The following is a 15000-nucleotide window of genomic DNA, read 5'->3' as shown; positions in this document are numbered from 1 at the left end:
AAGAAACTTTACATTCACATTCGCTCACAAAACCTTTACGTTCCCTCAAGAAACTTTACGTTCCCTCAAGAAACTTTACATTCACGTTCGCTCACAAAACCTTTACGTTCCCACAAGAAACTTTACATTCACGTTCGCTTGCAAAACCTTTGCGTTCCCTCAAGAAACTGTATATTCACATTCGCTTGCAAAACCTTTACGTTCCCACAAGAAACTTTACATTCAAGTTCGCTTGCAAAACCTTTGCGTTCCCTCAAGAAACTGTATATTTCCCAGAGAAACTTTACATTCACGTTCGCTCACAAAACCTTTACGTTCCCTCAAGAAACTTTATGTTCCTTCGAGAAACTTCACGTTCACGTTCACTAGCAAAACCTTTGCGTTCCCTCAAGAAACTGTATATTCACGTTCGCTTGCAAAACCTTTACGTTCCCACAAGAAACTTTACATTCACGTTCACTCACAAAACCTTTACGTTCCCTCAAGAAACGTTATGTTCCTTCGAGAAACTTCACGTTCACGTTCACTAGCAAAACCTTTGCGTTCCCTCAAGAAACTGTATATTCCCCCGAGAAACTTTACGTTCTTGTTTGCTCACAAAACCTTTGCATTCCCCTGAGAAACTTTACGTTCCCTCGAGAAACTTTACGTTCTTGTTTGCTCACAAAACCTTTGCATTCCCTCAAAAAACGTTGCGTTCGTGTCAGAACTGAAGCTGCTCCTACAGAAGACCCTTCATATTGAGTAAAACTAATGAGATGGTTTTGTAGGACAGCAGTTGGTAGTTTCCATGTGGTGGCATTGTGTGTGTGTGTGTGTGTGTGTGTGTGTGTGTGTGTGGTGGGCATAGTCTCCAGGGCAGATGGGTTTGTCTTGCGCTGGACTCTGGCTCTCTGGTGTCTCCCCGGGGAGCAGATCCTCCTCAGGGACTGGAAATCCTCCCACCGGGTGCTGACCAAACCCTGAGGGCCCGCGTCGATGCCAGGAGGATCTCGATGCCAACGCATGAGTGCCAGCGAGGGACACGGGCAGCAGGGGCCAAACCAACACACACAAACACACACATGCACAAATCCACACAGGGAAACACTTCAATACTGGCATCATTTTATTAAAGGGATAGTTCACCCAAAAATGAAAATTAGCCCATGATTTACTCACCCTGAAGTCATCCTAGGTGTATATGACATTCTTCTTTCAGACGAATACAGTCGGGGTTAAAATATGTCCTGGCTCCTCCCAGCTTTATAATGCCAGTGAATGGTTGTTTCTGTTTTGAAGTCCATAAAAGTGCATCTGTCCATCATAAAAGTGCATCCATACATCATGAAAGTGCTTCTATTCATCATAAAAGTGCATCTATCCATCATAAAAGTGCATCTATCCATCATAAAAGTGCATCTATCCATCATAAAAGTGTATCAATCCATTATAAAAGTGCATCTATCCATAAATGTGAATCTATCCATCATAAAAGTGCATATATCATCATAAAAGTGCATCTATCCATCATAAAAGTGTATCAATCCATTATAAAAGTGCATGTATCCATAAAAGTGCATCTATCCATCATAAAAGTGCATATATCATCATAAAAGTGCATCTATCCATCATAAAAGTGTATCAATCCATCATAAAAGTGCATCTATCCATCATAAAAGTGCATCTATCCATCATAAGTGCTCCACAGGCTCCGGGGGGTTAATAAAGGCCTTCTGAAGCGAAGCCATGTGTTTGTGTAAAGCTAGAATTTTACTTTATAAAGTTTTGAATATGGATATTTTTCTTACACGAACGCTTCGCTTCAGAAGGCCTTTATTAACCTTTATCATGTATAGATGCACTTTTATGATGGATAGATGCACTTTTATGGACTTCAAAACAGAAACATCCATTCACTTCCATCATAAAGCTGGGAAGAGCCAGGGCATTTTTTTATATAACTTTGATTTTATTTGTGTGAAAATGTCATATCCACCAAGGATGACTTCAGGGTGAGTAAATCATGGGATAATTTTCATTTTTGGAAACTATCCCTTTAAGTCAAGCATCACTGTTACTAGTGCAGTGCTCATAGTGATTAGAACAAACCTGGCATAATTACTTTAAAGATCCAGACCTGAGGGTGGAGACAGAAAGAAGCACCCTAGCAACCACCCAGAACACCCTAGCAACCAACCACAAAACAATGCGCTAACAACCCTCAGAATGCATTTTGCATGGGTAAAACCACTCACGTTTTGTGTAAAAACCTATAAATAATGTAAATCTATAATGCTTCATTCATATGTTACATAAGCAGCCTCTCAGAATACAACAGTATTACTGTACGCCTAACATGACTAATCATATGCATTCACTATTGTGGCTACAGGGATGATGTGTTTGCAGAATAATCCAGAGACATGTACTTTCATCTCAATCCCAAACTGAATTTGTTGTACTATTTTTGTGCTTTTTCTCGTATGCATGTGTTTGTGAGTGCTCAGCACGTGTGTGTTCGCTGTTTCCAGCGCTGCAAGGCGAGTTATTTTGAGCATTCTGGTGAGAACTGTGAGTTTCTGAGCTGAAGTGTTACTTTTCTGCAGGACAAGCCACAGACCCAAGAAGTCTTGCGTTGTTTATTTGTGTAAGTGTGCAAGCAACACACACACACACACACACACACACACACACACACACACACACACACACACACACACACACACACACACACACACACACATTTTCCAGAATGCTGTATTTCTGTTAGCTGCTGGTCTTTAACTCATTTAACACGATTGTTGGCCATTTTCATTCTCAGTAATGTAATGTGAAACCAGCCGTCACAGTTTACACAGGTTTAACGCTGTCAGAGGTCAACAGTAGCAGAGATGACATTTATTCTGATTCACACTAAATATAATATATTTTGTGTGTGTCTCTCACATCAGGTTCATCTCTGGTACAGAAGCCTCCTGGATTCCCTGAAGCTCTCGTATGTAAGTGTCTATACGAAGAACTGCAAACGTTCTCCTACGATAAACCCTTTCTGGAACTTTTATTTTTAATAAAAGAAATGTGATGTATATCACATGTGTTACTTTATGAGAACATGATATTCCTAAAGGATAATTAAAAAAAAGTAATACTGTCATTTCGATTAATTGCGATTTAATTACATCTAACATAAAAGTTTGTGTTTATATAATATATATATATATATATATATGTGTGTGTATGTATATATGTGTATGTGTGTGTGTATATATATACTGTGTGTATGTATGTATATATATATATATATATATATATATATACATACACACACACACACATACACACACATATCTTATATAAACAAACTTTTATGTTGGATGTGTGTGTGTGTGTGTGTGTGTGTGTGTGTGTGTGTGTGTGTGTGTGTGTGTGTGTGTGTGTGTGTGTGTGTGTGTGTGTGTACGTGTGTGTATACATATGACAGCACTATATATACTACATATATATATATATATATATATATAGTTTACAATTAAAATAAAATAAAAATAAAACAATTAATACAAATTGTTTTCTTTAATAAATAATAATAAATATAGACAATTTTAGATTTATAAAGTTTTTATATTATTACTTTATTTTAATTATATATAAAAAAAAAATGTTACATACAAAGCAAACATTTGATGTGTTGAAGTTCATAATCTTTGTCTATACAGTTTATCAACGCTGATTCGATTAAAACAAATTGAAAATCCAAACAAAATTCAACAATGATCGATGACATTAAACATTCAAAAGCCGATTTCTCAGGAGAATTAATGCAGTTCTCAATTAATTCTATTGAAATATCCACTTTTTCCTCAGCTGTTTCTCATAATATTGTTTAGGATAAATAAATAAATAGATGTAAATTAACAGAGCTACAAAGTGAATGCAAATCAGCTCGGATCATTTGATGAGAAATGTTTGGGTTTATATTGAGAAACATTGTTTGCAGACTTTGATATTTTAACATTGTGGAGATGCTAATCTGAGAAGCTGTCGACTGAAGCACATCTGCTCTCCGCTGAGTCTGAGATGAGACATTACAGAGATCGGGTTCATGTAAATAAGGGAAGTCATTACAGTAGAGCTGAGAGTAGATGGAGTGATGGAGTGATGGAGTGATAGAGTGACGGAGGGATGGAGTGATGGAGGGATGGAGTGAGGGAGGGATGGAGTGATGGAGGGATGGAGTGAGGGAGGGATGGAGTGATGGAGGGATGGAGTGACGGAGGGATGGAGTGATGGAGGGATGGAGTGACGGAGGGATGGAGTGATGGAGGGATGGAGTGAGGGAGGGATGGAGTGATGGAGGGATAGAGTGATGGAGTGATGGAGTGATGGAGCGATAGAGGGATAGAGCGATGGAGGGATAGAGTGATGGAGGGATAGAGTGATGGAGTGATAGAATGATGGAGGGATGGAGTGATAGAGTGATGGAGGGATAGAGGGATAGAGTGATGGAGTGATGGAGGGATAGAGTGATGGAGGGATGGAGGGATAGAGTGATGGAGTGATAGAGTGATGGAGGGATGGAGTGATAGAGTGATGGAGGGATAGAGTGATGGAGTGATAGAGGGATATAGTGATGGAGGGATAGAGTGATGGAGTGATAGAGTGATGGAGGGATAGAGTGATGGAGTGATGGAGGGATAGAGTGATGGAGTGATGGAGGGATAGAGTGACGGAGTGATGGAGGGATAGACGGATAGAGTGATGGAGGGATAGAGTGATGGAGTGATGGAGTGATGGAGGGATAGAGTGATGGAGTGATAGAGTGATGGAGGGATAGAGTGATGGAGTGATGGAGGGATAGAGTGATGGAGTGATAGAGGGATATAGTGATGGAGGGATAGAGTGATGGAGTGATAGAGTGATGGAGGGATAGAGTGATGGAGGGATAGAGTGATGGAGTGATGGAGGGATAGAGTGACGGAGTGATGGAGGGATGGAGTGATGGAGGGATAGAGTGATGGAGTGATGGAGTGATGGAGGGATGGAGTGATAGAGTGATGGAGTGATAGAGTGATGGAGGGATAGAGTGATAGAGTGATGGAGTGATAGAGTGATGGAGTGATAGAGTGATGGAGGGATAGAGTGATGGAGTGATGGAGGGATAGAGTGATGGAGTGATGGAGTGATGGAGGGATAGAGTGACGGAGTGATGGAGTGATGGAGGGATAGAGTGATGGAGTGATGGAGTGATGGAGTGATAGAGTGATGGAGGGATAGAATGATGGAGTGATACAGTGATGAGTGATGGAGGGATGGAGGGCTAGAGTGATAGAGTGACGGAGTGATGGAGGGATGGAGGGATAGAGTGATGGAGGGATAGAGTGACGGAGTGATGGAGTGATAGAGTGATGAGGGATAGAGTGATGGAGGGATGGAGTGATGGAGAGATAGAGTGATGGAGTGACGGAGTGATGGAGTGATAGAGGGATGGAGGGATAGAGTGATGGAGGGATAGAGTGATAGAGTGATGGAGAGAGTGATAGAGTGATGGAGGGATAGAGTGATGGAGTGACGGAGTGATGGAGGGATGGAGGGATAGAGTGATGGAGGGATGGAGTGATGGAGGGATGGAGTGATGGAGGGATAGAGTGATGAGGGATAGAGTGATGGAGGGATGGAGGGATAGAGTGATGGAGTGACGGAGTGATGGAGGGATGGAGGGATAGAGTGATAGAGTGATGGAGTGATGGAGGGATAGAGTGATGGAGGGATGGAGTGATGGAGGGATAGAGTGATGGAGGGATAGAGTGATAGAGTGATGGAGGGATAGAGTGATAGAGTGATGGAGGGATAGAGTGATGGAGGGATGGAGTGATGGAGTGATAGAGGGATGGAGGGATAGAGTGATGGAGGGATAGAGTGATAGAGTGATGGAGGGATAGAGTGATAGAGTGATGGAGGGATAGAGTGACGGAGTGATGGAGGGATGGAGGGATAGAGTGATGGAGGGATGGAGTGATGGAGGGATAGAGTGATGAGGGATAGAGTGATGGAGGGATGGAGGGATAGAGTGATGGAGTGACGGAGGGATGGAGGGATAGAGTGATAGAGTGATGGAGTGATGGAGGGATAGAGTGATGGAGGGATGGAGTGATGGAGTGATAGAGGGATGGAGGTAGGGCTGTACTCAACCAAAGAAAATCTTGGTCGACTGAAGTCCTGAAATTTTCGACTAAAAATCGACTAAAATCGACTAAAAATGACGTTAAAAAAAAAAACGTTAAATTAATTAGATGTGCACTGTGCGCAGTACTTGGTAGCCTTGTTGTCCGCCTAAATGAATTATAAATAAACAAACAACTAGTAGGCTATTTGCAGTATATTAAATCGTTTTTGACCTAATTATTTTGCACTGAAATGAGTCTGACACTTGAGTCTGTCAGCTCTGACAGCGCTGCATCACCTGCGCAATATCATAGCTTATGATTTCCGAAAATAGTACTATGTTGTCAACTAGTGATATCATCACAAGAACTGTTGAGGAATATACAACATAATTTAGACAATTATTTTTGTCATATGTTATAATAATAAGTTATTATTAGTCAGACACTATCATTTCACCGTGCATGTCCTCGCACCGAGCGAGGCTGATCGATGAGCTTAACGTTAGCTTCGCAGCTGAGACACGAATAGACTATTAACTTAAAGCTTTTACTCTTAATAAACACAAAAGGCACGTCCACTTTAATAAAAAAATTATATTTATTAAACAAACCAGATCAAGAGCAGAAACGAAATAAAGTGCATAACTGAAAAATAAAGCATCCTAGGCTCAAAACTAACAACCAACAGCACAGCGCAATTGCGCATTAGGCTCCAAATAAAAAATAAAAAAGTTAGGTTATCACACTAAAACATTGAAATATGCAAATTCTGATATGTTCATAGCTTACTCAAAACAGACAGGGCAAGCTAACGCAGACAAGTGAGCTTACCACTTTTACAGTAGATGATATGTCATGTTTGTCGTCAAGCTGTGGAAAACTGTTGCTTGCAAACTTTGCATTCAACCTTTTTCCTGTTATCAATTTTAACAAAATGCTGCCACACTGTCGATTTCTTTGTTGTTGACATGTTAGAAGAGGACTGACTATTAAACGCTCTCACAATTAAATAAATAATATTCAGCATCAAACCTACTACGCTCGACGCTCTCTCTTGGGTTGGACTAATCCAAAAAAGGTGAAAACAAGGGGGGTGTTTTGAAGACAGACTGTTACAGTGAAACAAGGGTATTCTGAAAACACCCCCATTAGCAGTTAGTGCTTTCCACCTGATGAAATGAGCGCGCCTCAGCGCGGCAAAACTGATGAAATAAACGCGGCAGAAAATCGACCAATCAGAATTTTGGTCGAACCAGAACGTATCGACCAACTAATCGACTAGTCGACTAGGACAGTACAGCCCTAGATGGAGGGATAGAGTGATGGAGGGATAGAGTGATAGAGTGATGGAGGGATAGAGTGATGGAGTGACGGAGTGATGGAGGGATAGAGTGATGGAGTGATGGAGGGATGGAGTGATGGAGGGATAGAGTGATGGAGGGATAGAGTGATGAGGGATAGAGTGATGGAGGGATGGAGTGATAGAGTGATGGAGTGATGGAGGGATAGAGTGACGGAGTGATGGAGTGATAGAGTGATGAGGGATGGAGGGATAGAGTGATGGAGGGATAGAGTGATGGAGTGATGGAGAGATAGAGTGATGGAGTGACGGAGTGATGGAGTGACGGAGTGATGGAGTGATAGAGGGATGGAGGGATAGAGTGATGGAGGGATAGAGTGATAGAGTGATGGAGAGAGTGATAGAGTGATGGAGGGATAGAGTGATGGAGTGACGGAGTGATGGAGGGATGGAGGGATAGAGTGATGGAGGGATGGAGTGATGGAGGGATGGAGTGATGGAGGGATGGAGTGATAGAGTGATGGAGGGATAGAGTGATGGAGTGATGGAGTGATAGAGGGATGGAGGGATAGAGTGATGGAGGGATAGAGTGATAGAGTGATAGAGTGATGGAGAGATAGAGTGATAGAGTGATGGAGGGATAGAGTGATGGAGTGACGGAGTGACGGAGTGATGGAGGGATGGAGGGATAGAGTGATGGAGGGATGGAGTGATGGAGGGATGGAGTGATGGAGGGATAGAGTGATGAGGGATAGAGTGATGGAGGGATGGAGGGATAGAGTGATGGAGTGACGGAGGGGTGGAGGGATAGAGTGATAGAGTGATGGAGTGATGGAGGGATAGAGTGATGGAGGGATGGAGTGATAGAGGGATGGAGGGATAGAGTGATGGAGGGATAGAGTGATAGAGTGATGGAGGGATAGAGTGATGGAGTGATGGAGGGATAGAGTGATGGAGTGATGGAGGGATGGAGTGATGGAGGGATAGAGTGATGAGGGATAGAGTGATGGAGGGATGGAGGGATAGAGTGATGGAGTGACGGAGTGATGGAGGGATAGAGTGATGGAGTGATGGAGGGATAGAGTGATGGAGGGATAGAGTGATAGAGTGATGGAGGGATGGAGTGATGGAGGGATGGAGTGATGGAGGGATGGAGTGATGGAGGGATGGAGTGATGGAGTGATGGAGGGATAGAGTGATAGAGTGATGGGGGGATAGAGTGATAGAGTGATGGAGGGATAGAGTGATAGAGTGATGGAGGGATAGAGTGATGGAGGGATGGAGGGATAGAGTGATGGAGTGATAGAGTGATAGAGTGATGGAGGGATGGAGGGATAGAGTGATGGAGGGATGGAGTGATAGAGTGATGGAGTGATAGTGAAAGTCGTGTCGGACTGACTCAGTTTCTTCACTCACAGCGCTGAGTTAGTTGTCTGTAAGGCACGTGATTTGTTTTGTTCTCTCATTTGTTTCTTGTATTTCGGGACGGGCTGAAACTAAACGTGCCTGTTTCCTGCCCACACACCACACACACACACACAAACACACACACACACATACACACTCTCTCTCACATGTGTGGTATGTCTGGTTCACTATCTTTGTGGGGACTCTCCATAGACTTTATGGTTTTTATACTGTACAAACTGTATATTCTGTCTCGTTACACTAACCCTACCCATCACACACACACACACACACTAACCCTACCCCTAAACCTGCCCATCACACACACACACTAACCCTACCCCTAAACCTGCCCATCACACACACACACTAACCCTACCCCTAAACCTACCCATCACACACACACACTAACCCTACCCCTAAACCTGCCCATCACACACACACTAACCCTACCCCTAAACCTACCCATCACACACACTCACTAACCCTACCCCTAAACCTGCCCATCACACACACACTAACCCTACCCCTAAACCTACCCATCACACACACACACACTAACCCTACCCCTAAACCTACCCATCACACACACACACACACTAACTCTACCCCTAAACCTACCCATCACACACACACACACACTAACCCTACCCCTAAACCTACCCATCACACACACACACACTAACTCTACCCCTAAACCTGCCCATCACCGAAAACCTTCTGCATTTTTACATTTTCAAAAATATATAATTTAGTGTATACATACACTATACACTACATCATATACTTTATATACACTACATACATGTATATAATATATATATATACATACACAATTGTATATATATTATTTAAATAACAATAAATGCAAAGATTATTTTATGTATTATTTAATTGTTTTTTCCTCTTTAAATTTTGACTCTTTCAAAAAGTCATTAATTAATATGGTTCTTGATTTCTCATTATAATGTCTTCAGATCAGAGTTATGTTATAATTAAAGCACCAGTTCTGAAGAATACGTGAGTCATAACATGATGTAGAGTTCGTGTGTGTTTCCTTCCCCAACGAGACGATGCGAGAAATCACACACACACACACACACACACACACACACACACACACACACACACACACACACACACACACACACACACACACACACACACACACACACACAGGTATAGCGTTAGGGCTGTGTTTACATCAGACGACACATGTTCTGCCCCGGGGCCGTGTGTGTGTGTGCGTGTGTGTGTGTTTAGAGAAAGTGAGTGAGATGTAGTGGGCGTACGGGGTCTCAATACACTGACATGTGGCTCTTTATGAGTGAACAACTCTCGCACTTAAGATTATCATTCGCTAATGAGCGTTTGGGTTGCTCTCCTTCACTCATTCTCTCACGCTCTGCGATTCTTTTGCTTTGTTGCGCTGCTTCAGATGGAGGATAGACGCGGGACAGACACTGGTAATTAAAGCAGCGGGTGGCGTGTGTGTGTGTGTGTGTGTGTGTGCGCGTCTCCTCCTCTTTTCTGTTCACTCCAGAATTGATCATTGTGTAAAGCCAATGTGGCCTCAGGCAGTTCTGACACATTCTAATGACGCTTTTCACACACATGCACACACACTCACTTTCTCTGTTCTTGCAAACTCGTTCGTTTGGCCTCTCTGTAAGTATAATAGCTATATTAAATCCTCTGGTTAATACACTAGCACACACACACACACACACACACACACACACACACACACACACACACACACACACACACACACACACACACACACACACACACACACACACACACACACACACACACACACACACACACATCTCTACGGCCTGTGGAGTGTGTTTGACACGGGCTTCATCCAGGCCATAGGGACCGTCTCACACATGTCTTGATTATAGCCTGGATGAGTCCACAAAGAGTCCAGACACACACACACACACACACACACACACACACACACACACACACACACACACACACACACACACACACACACACACACACACACACACACACACACACACACACACACACACACAAGAACCGGTTAAACTCGACACAATCGGACCAGAGATTCAGAGAAACTGACCAGAACTTTAAAACTTCAGAGAAAGAGATATCTAACAATCACTAATCACTGGATTTGATGAACTCCAACACATAATATAGTTGCTTTGTAAATGCATTAATATAATCGATAACACTTTACAATAAAGTTCATTAGTTTCATGAGCTAACCATGAGCAATACAGTTGTTACTGTATTTATTTATCTTTGTTAATGTTAGTTAATAAAAATCCAGCTGTTCATTGTGTGTTCATGTTAGTTCATAGCACATTAACTATTGTTAACAAGAATTTAATAAAGTATTAGTAAATGTTGAAATTAACATTAACAAAAAATAATAAATGCTGTACAAGTGAAGTTCATTATAAGTTCATGTAAACTAATGAAACTTATTGTAAAGTGTTACCATATAATTTTAGTATTTAATTTCGAAACATCTGCGTTACTGTAAAATACAGCAGTGAAGCGAGATCTGATTCTGACATGATTAGTCATAATTGTGAGATTAAAATGTCAAAATTAGACTTTCTACTATTATTTATAGTTATAGTTACAGTCTTGTTATTATTTGGGCTTTTTGTGATATTTATTAATTTAGTCCATTTCTTGACTTTAGATGTCAATTTCAACTTTTTTTCTCTTAATTATGACTTAGTATGTCATAATTTCTACTTATTATCTAATAACTATGACTTATTATCTCATAATTATGATTAAACGATGCATGATTGTGTTCTTATGTGGCAGAAATGTGCTTCTAGATGTTTATTAAATTCTATATCATAAGAACATCACATCCATCAGATCTGAGACTGTTTTCCCTTCATCTTTCTGCTATCTGCTCTGTCGTCTTTTCTCAGTTTATCTTCTCCTGGTTTGACCTTTTAAATCCTGCACTTGATCCCTTTGACCTTTTGACCTACCTTACGCTAGTTTTGTGTGTAAAAGCCTGTGTGTGATTCCTGAGATCGTGTGTGCTGATCTCTGCGCTGTTTCTTTATCAACTGATCAGACAGTAACAAACCACATGGCAACCTTTCACAGCACCTTAGCAACCGCATGACGGCCACTCACATCCTATACACGATTTTCTAACTTAGTGTTTTTGTCTTGTTTATTTATCAAAAAATTCAAGATACGTTTGCTTTAGAAGGACATTCTGAGGGATTTAGAAATACTGTGTATGAGTGTAAGATGTGTGTGTCTCTTCCTCCATCAGAGTGAGCAGAGAGTGTGTGTTCAGGCCTCGGAGAGCGAGCAGTCGTGTGTGTGCAGGCCTCGGAGAGAGAGCGGTCGTGTGTGTGCAGGCCTCGGAGAGAGAGCGGTCGTGTGTGTGCAGGCCTCGGAGAGAGAGCGGTCCTGTGTGTGCGGGCCTCGGAGAGAGAGCGGTCCTGTGTGTTCGGGCCTCGGAGAGCGAGCGGTCGTGTGTGTTCGGGCCTCAGAGAGCGAACGGTCGTGTGTGTTCGGGCCTCGGAGAGCGAGCAGTCGTGTGTGTGCAGGCCTCGGAGAGAGAGCGGTCGTGTGTGTGCAGGCCTCGGAGAGAGAGCGGTCGTGTGTGTGCAGGCCTCGGAGAGAGAGCGGTCCTGTGTGTGCGGGCCTCGGAGAGAGAGCGGTCCTGTGTGTTCGGGCCTCGGAGAGCGAGCGGTCGTGTGTGTTCGGGCCTCAGAGAGCGAACGGTCGTGTGTGTTCGGGCCTCGTGTGTGTCGTGTGTGTGCAGGCCTCGGAGAGCGAGCGGTCGTGTGTGTGCAGGCCTCGGAGAGAGAGCGGTCGTGTGTGTGCAGGCCTCGGAGAGCGAGCGGTCGTGTGTGTGCAGGCCTCGGAGAGAGAGCGGTCGTGTGTGTGCAGGCCTGTGTGTGCGGGCCTCGGAGAGAGAATGGTCGTGTGTGTGCAGGCCTCGGAGAGAGAGCGGTCGTGTGTGTGCGGGCCTCGGAGAGTGAGCAGAGAGTGTGTGTTCGGGCCTCGGAGAGCGAGCGGTCGTGTGTGTGCAGGCCTCGGAGAGCGAGCGGTCGTGTGTGTTCGGGCCTCGTGTGTGTCGTGTGTGTGCAGGCCTCGGAGAGAGAGCGGTCGTGTGTTCGGGCTTCGGAGAGAGAGCGGTCGTGTGTGTGCAGACCTCGGAGAGCGAGCGGTCGTGTGTGTTCGGGCCTCGGAGAGAGAGCGGTCGTGTGTGTGCAGGCCTTGGAGAGCGAGCGGTCGTGTGTGTGCAGGCCTCGGAGAGCAAGCGGTCGTGTGTCTGCTGGCCTCGGAGAGAGAGCGGTCGTGTGTGTGCGGGCCTCGGAGAGCGAGCGGTCGTGTGTGTGCGGGCCTCGGAGAGCGAGCGGTCGTGTGTGTGCGGGCCTCGGAGAGAGAGCGGTCGTGTGTGTGCAGGCCTCGGAGAGAGAGCGGTCGTGTGTGTGCAGGCCTCGGAGAGAGAGCGGTCCTGTGTGTGCGGGCCTCGGAGAGAGAGCGGTCCTGTGTGTTCGGGCCTCGGAGAGCGAGCGGTCGTGTGTGTTCGGGCCTCGGAGAGCGAGCGGTCGTGTGTGTTCGGGCCTTGTGTGTGTCGTGTGTGTGCAGGCCTCGGAGAGCGAGCGGTCGTGTGTGTGCAGGCCTCGGAGAGAGAGCGGTCGTGTGTGTGCAGGCCTCGGAGAGAGAGCGGTCGTGTGTGTGCGGGCCTCGGAGAGAGAGCGGTCCTGTGTGTTCGGGCCTCGGAGAGCGAGCGGTCGTGTGTGTTCGGGCCTCAGAGAGCGAGCGGTCGTGTGTGTTCGGGCCTCGTGTGTGTCGTGTGTGTGCAGGCCTCGGAGAGCGAGCGGTCGTGTGTGTGCAGGCCTCGGAGAGAGAGCGGTCGTGTGTGTGCAGGCCTCGGAGAGCGAGCGGTCGTGTGTGTGCAGGCCTCGGAGAGAGAGCGGTCGTGTGTGTGCAGGCCTGTGTGTGCGGGCCTCGGAGAGAGAATGGTCGTGTGTGTGCAGGCCTCGGAGAGAGAGCGGTCGTGTGTGTGCGGGCCTCGGAGAGTGAGCAGAGAGTGTGTGTTCGGGCCTCGGAGAGCGAGCGGTCGTGTGTGTGCAGGCCTCGGAGAGCGAGCGGTGGTGTGTGTGCAGGCCTCGGAGAGAGAGCGGTCGTGTGTGTTCGGGCCTCGAGAGAGCGGTCGTGTGTGTCGTGTGTGTGCAGGCCTCGGAGAGCGAGCGGTCGTGTGTGTGCGGGCCTCGGAGAGAGAGCGGTCGTGTGTGTGCAGGCCTCGGAGAGCGAGCAGTGGTGTGTGTTCGGGCCTCGGAGAGCGAGCGGTCGTGTGTGTTCGGGCCTCGGAGAGCGAGCGGTCGTGTGTGTTCGGGCCTCGGAGAGCGAGCGGTCGTGTGTGTGCAGGCCTCGGAGAGCGAGCGGTCGTGTGTGTTCGGGCCTCGGAGAGCGAGCGGTCGTGTGTGTGCAGGCCTCGGAGAGAGAGCGGTCGTGTGTGTTCGGGCCTCGGAGAGCGAGAGGTCGTGTGTGTTCGGGCCTCGGAGAGCGAGCGGTCGTGTGTGTGCAGGCCTCGGAGAGAGAGCGGTCGTGTGTGTGCAGGCCTGTGTGTGCGGGCCTCGGAGAGAGAATGGTCGTGTGTGTGCAGGCCTCGGAGAGAGAGCGGTCGTGTGTGTGCGGGCCTCGGAGAGTGAGCAGAGAGTGTGTGTTCGGGCCTCGGAGAGCGAGCGGTCGTGTGTGTGCAGGCCTCGGAGAGCGAGCAGTGGTGTGTGTGCAGGCCTCGGAGAGAGAGCGGTCGTGTGTGTTCGGGCCTCGAGAGAGCGGTCGTGTGTGTCGTGTGTGTGCAGGCCTCGGAGAGCGAGCGGTCGTGTGTGTTTCGGCCTCGGAGAGCGAGCGGTCGTGTGTGTTCGGGCCTCGGAGAGCGAGCGGTCGTGTGTGTTCGGGCCTCGGAGAGCGAGCGGTCGTGTGTGTTCGGGCCTCGGAGAGCGAGCAGTGGTGTGTGTGCAGGCCTCGGAGAGAGAGCGGTCGTGTGTGTTCGGGCCTCGAGAGAGCGGTCGTGTGTGTCGTGTGTGTGCAGGCCTCGGAGAGCGAGCGGTCGTGTGTGTTCGGGCCTCGGAGAGAGAGTGGTCGTGTGTGTGCAGGCCT

At 46.3% G+C, this 15000-nt stretch overlaps 1 long non-coding RNA gene across 1 annotated transcript in view; it reads left to right on the top strand.

The window, feature by feature from the left end:
• The first annotated feature begins 1725 nt into the window (after positions 1-1725).
• Positions 1726-15000, top strand: part of LOC309511452 — a 21349-nt gene continuing 8074 nt past the window's right edge. The window contains exons 1-2 of the long non-coding RNA XR_014210634.1: positions 1726-2629; positions 2934-2981. This is a non-coding gene — a long non-coding RNA (uncharacterized lncRNA). The remainder of the gene's footprint in view (positions 2630-2933; positions 2982-15000) is intronic.

The sequence above is a fragment of the Leuciscus leuciscus genome (assembly GCF_965113295.1).
Source record: "Leuciscus leuciscus genome assembly, chromosome: 12".
Lineage (NCBI taxonomy): Eukaryota > Metazoa > Chordata > Actinopteri > Cypriniformes > Leuciscidae > Leuciscus > Leuciscus leuciscus.
This window is presented reverse-complemented; position numbering and strand designations above follow the sequence as displayed.